The following is a 4,088-nucleotide window of genomic DNA, read 5'->3' as shown; positions in this document are numbered from 1 at the left end:
ATGTTGAAGTTGTAGCAAAATATATTTTTTTAAGCTTTCATTCTGAATTTTAATTTCTGATTGGATAGAAGCTTAATATTTCATATGTCAAGATTCCTTCAGTACCTAGTGGGATCTACACCATGAAGAACTGCTATTGTTTTGAAGGTCAAAGGAGGTCCAACACGCTATTAGATGGGTGTCCTATATATATATATATATATATATATATATATATATATATATATATATATATATACACACACACACACACACACACACACACACACACACACACATATATATACATATATAAATAAAAGTGTCAAAATTGCAATGAAGTACACAAGGTTTCCTTGTTCTTCACCAGCTGTGCAAACAACGTGATTCTGAAGTTTTAGGGGGTGTAACCAGTGTATATTAGAAAAGGCAAATGTTTAAACTATAACATACATTCCATGGGGTTCTAAAGTTCCACAAGTGTAGATCAGTTCTTTTCCTGTGAGATTCAGATATTTATTGCTGCAAGTAGCATTGCAAACAGATATGTGATTAATACTATGATCATTAGCCTTAAAATACTTTGCCTTTTACAAATCCTTGATTCTGATGGTCCGAAGATGTTCGTATGTAAATATATAAGTACATGTTGCCTTGCCGGGCACCAGCCCAGGCCAAAAATGACTAGTGAAGGTGATAGAAACCTCTTCAGTGGCACTGCCCTCTGTAGTGTCCTGATATCCTTAATGAGACAGACAATGGGCTGAAAGGGGTCAAGTTGTCAAGTTATCCAAGGGATCAAGTTTGATCAAGTTGTGAGAGGGTAAGTATCTGAGTTTGCTCTTCCTTGAGCTGGCCATTCCTTCATAAGAGATGGCGTCATGTAGTCAGTAGCTATGTGCATCTATCAATAAACACATCATGGTCTTTCAAAAATCCCACTTCAAGTCTGAGATCTGCCCAGCATGACCTGTGGGTCCAACAGCCAATCAATGCATTAAAAAATGAACTGACTTTGCAATGAGATGGATTGAATCCCAGAATAATGATAAGTATGGCTATATAACTTAGTAGAAATTATTTTATTATTTATAAAAAAAAAAAATCACAAATATACATACTATTGAACCGTAAATGTGCAATTTTTCCCCTTTAGGGAATTACATATAATAGTATTCCTCTATGCTCTGGCAGCATACATCTCCTCATTGCAATGTAACAAATATTCATTACAGTACAATTTTATGGTATAATGGTTTTCTCCTAAATTAACTTAGAAGAACATAAACTTGGTTATTCTGATGTGACTGAGGATAAACATGTTTTGGTACTTTAGAGTACTTTCTCATGAGTATGATATTAATTTCTCAATTGTAGGATCACTGCATCACACATGTCACTGTCTTGTAATGCAATTTGTACATCAAATTTTATGGCATAAATATCACATCATCTTCTCCCTCAAATATATGAACTTATAAACGTGACTATTTTGGGCTGACTGGGGATAGGAGATCTGTGGTATTGTGTTACTTTCTTACACTATAGTGGATTTCCTCAAGAGTACAATTAGGAGACTGTAGGGTTAACATTCATCAAAACCTCCTTTGATGTGGAATTTTGGATTTCCAATTCTCTAATATTAATTTCTTGGCAACTGCCATTGTCAACAATATAAAATGATACTTAAAATAGTAATTACTCAAAGCATCTGTAATCGGTTTTTCTGTGCTTGCCAACTGCTGCCAGACAAGGCCAGAGAAGTTCACCCCCTCTTTTAATCCCATGCCATTCATGCAGACTTTTCTCCAAAGCTCCTTCAATGACATGCACATTTATCATTTAGCCTACCCTTCTATCTGCTACATGAACACACAAGATCATCGACAGGGAGGGAGGGTGGGTCTTCTTCTCATAGACAGGTTTCCTGATTGGGTACAGCTGGACTGCATTACATTTTTTAGTTGCTGATTACAGAGCCCTGGACAGTCACTGAAACATTTTCTAGAGCAACTATTTTAGTGATTGCTATCAGGATGTAAAGACTATTTAGCCAAAGTGTTAAATAGCTTACTGCAGCTATATCAGACACACATTAACTAACAACTACATGCTAGAGTCAGGATCAACATGTGCACCAACCACTTTTTACTTCACTTGGTTAAATATCCAAACTCCATCCAACATTGAAGATTTCCAAAACATAAAATCAGATTAACAGAATTTATTTAAGATGCTACACATTAATCTTTCCAGTTACATATAGTAGATTATATGATGACAAAACAAGTAGGCAAAGGAAATTAATGTAGGGCCTTTAAAGGAGATACTGTTTGATAAATAGACCTGAAGTGGAACGGCAGTGACGTGATCCATTTTTTTCTACTTTTGAGGCCAGCCAGTTCCTGAATGAGACTGAGAGAGGGGGTCTAATGTAGAAGGGAATACAAAAACAGCTCAGAAAAAGTACTTTTACAATACATTTCTTGACAACTGGATCTGATGTAGTCGTTTTTTTTGGTCACTGGATCCTTTACATTTACAGAATTTAGGTGACACTTTTATGCAAAGTGACTTATAAATATGACTCAATATGACAGGGTTGCAACCTGTCAGGGGTAGGGCTTGAAGTGGCAAACTTCTGATTACAAGTACCTTAACCACTGGACTACCACTACCAGATCACTACCAGAACAAAGTTGGGGGTGAATACAAGAAAACATTCACTACTACAACTGATACATTTATGATAGACACTTGAGGACCTAGTAACACACACACACACACACACACACACACACACACACACACACACACACACACACACACACTATCTTTGTCTTGCAATCAATATGCAATTTAACTTTCTTTAACAGCATACAGTCCTTGTATGATTAGGAAGGTCCCTGATCATTTCAACCTTTATGCACTATGCTGTTTTTTAAAACTTGTTCCATGATCATAAGTATTGAGCTTTAGACAGATGTTAAAAGCCTACTTTTAAATCGAATAAATTGAAGCAATGACAATTAATTCATGAAAAAAAATGAATAAATGTCTCTTACAATCTGCCAACATCTTCATTTACCCTTGAGTCTGATAGAATGCATGTTACCATTGAGATGGATCGTATCCCTAGAGAGAGAGGGTGTGAGGTAAGCTCAGAGAGATTCCCTCAAATGGATACTTGATCAACACAGACTCATCTGTGACACATTCTTGTTGGATTATGAAATCTATGACATCTATGACTATGACATGGCTTAATGTCAAGAGATCCCATGTATATGTGAATTAGTGAATATTAGTGAATTAGTGCTGTAGATTATTTAATTCACTGGTTACATCAGCAATGGCAGCAAAAATCATAGTAATTTAAGACAAACAAATAAGTGAACAAACAAGTCATGCATTTAGCTACAGATCTTAAATCTGAGAGAATGCCTTTTTGGACTATATGGGTCTGCATTTGTGTGATGGAATGAATGACCTTGATTTTGCTTGGTTCCCTGCATAGCAGCACCACATGATCTAATCCTGCTGTGTGTGTAGACAGGCAGCAGTCAGTCTCCCACTGGCACCAACCTGCACATGCACATATGCACATGCAAACATAAGATCACACCAATAAAGACAGAGAAGGTACTGTTTAAAACTTCTCTAGCTTTTGAGGGATTAAGGATGTTTGAAGTTTGTGTACAGAGCAGAAAATTGAATTGTAGCCACACTCACCTGATTTGTCATTATAATTCACTCTCATTTAAGACACATGTAAAAGAAACAGCATACTGTGGAGCTGCATACTCACACTTAACTGCTCTATTTAATCACTGTAATCAACAAGTCACACCGATATTGAAGTTGATAAGGTGAGAGAGAGATGGATGAACTTAAGGGCAGAGTGATTATGAGAGGCACTGAGGAAAAATCTTGGATCCAGAGGGAAAGGCCTAATCATCATGATTATCATCATCATCTTCATCATCATTGGTCTGTCATTATATGAGGGATCTACACATGCATTCTTTCTCATCAGGTAACTGGATGAGACAGCTTTTTCTATCAAGGAGAATCACAGCACCACTCCTCAAAACTGTAATTAGACCTGC

This window comes from Electrophorus electricus, chromosome 4 (assembly GCF_041902795.1).
Source record: "Electrophorus electricus isolate QZ-2024a chromosome 4, ASM4190279v1, whole genome shotgun sequence".
In the NCBI taxonomy this organism is placed as follows: Eukaryota; Metazoa; Chordata; class Actinopteri; order Gymnotiformes; family Gymnotidae; genus Electrophorus; species Electrophorus electricus.
Note: the sequence above shows the minus strand (reverse complement) of the source record.